The sequence below is a fragment of the Wasmannia auropunctata genome, unplaced genomic scaffold, assembly GCF_000956235.1.
Source record: "Wasmannia auropunctata unplaced genomic scaffold, wasmannia.A_1.0 LD336060.1, whole genome shotgun sequence".
In the NCBI taxonomy this organism is placed as follows: Eukaryota; Metazoa; Arthropoda; class Insecta; order Hymenoptera; family Formicidae; genus Wasmannia; species Wasmannia auropunctata.
The window spans coordinates 2,610,676-2,611,779 of NW_012026830.1; positions in this window are offsets into that span (position 1 = coordinate 2,610,676).

The window sequence follows — 1,104 nt, forward strand, 5'->3', positions numbered from 1 at the left end:
CTTCCGATCTGAGAGAGAGAAAGAGAGAGAGAGAGAGTGCTATAGAATGTGTGATTACAAAAGGCAACAGAATAAAAGAGAGTAAGAAAGCATGGAAACAACATACATAGTATAGCAACGTAAAAAGATATAAAGAGATATTTTAGCTTAACTAACCTTTTTCTCAATTTCCTTTTTTCCTTTCGTTCTTTCTTTTCTTCTTATTCTTATCTCTTTCCTTTTCCTTAATTTTCTTATTTTTAAAAATTTTTTTAAATATTTAGATAATCTTTCAAAAATTTCAAATAAATGAAATTTGTTTATTTACGTTTAAAATGTTAACTTCATGTGGCAACAAAACACATTTGAAGTTAAATGTGTTTGTAAATCTTTACTAATAATTCTTAATAGAACTACGGCTGCATTCTGATATACAGGGTGTCCCGTAACGCTTAATTAATATTTCAAGGCGTGAAAGAGAATGAAATTTTGAACTAAAGGTTCCTCTTTCAATTTTGGCTCAGACCATTATTTACAGAGTTATTAACGAATAAAGTTAATCAATCAGATCGCGCTTAGCCGAAGTACGCAGGAGCGTAGCGTGCCGTATGTGCGGCTCTTCGAGCTCACTTCACATACATTCTCCTGTGAAGTGAGCGCGAAAAGCCGCACGTACGGCACGCTACGCTCCTGCGTACTCCGGCTAAACGCGATCTGATTGATTAACTTTATTCGTTAATAACTCTGTAAATAATGGTCTGAGCCAAAATTGAAAGAGAAACTTTTAGTTCAAAATTTCATTCTCTTTCACGCCTTGAAATATTAATTAAGCGTTACGGGACACCCTGTATACTGTCAATACTGAAAATTTATCGATCACATTACATATACTGTAGATTGACTTTGACAGATCACGTCTACATAAAATCTGTATCAAAACAAGAATTAACAGCAAGATTCAACAAAAATTCATTCTCTTAGCTGTTTTGCGTAAATGCCAAACATTCGTTTTTAAGGTACAGTTATAATAAAATTAAGGATAATATAAAAAAGGATAATAATGCTGTATAATAATATATAATATTGTTTTTAATTTTATTCAGAGTTAATAAAAATTTTATTTTT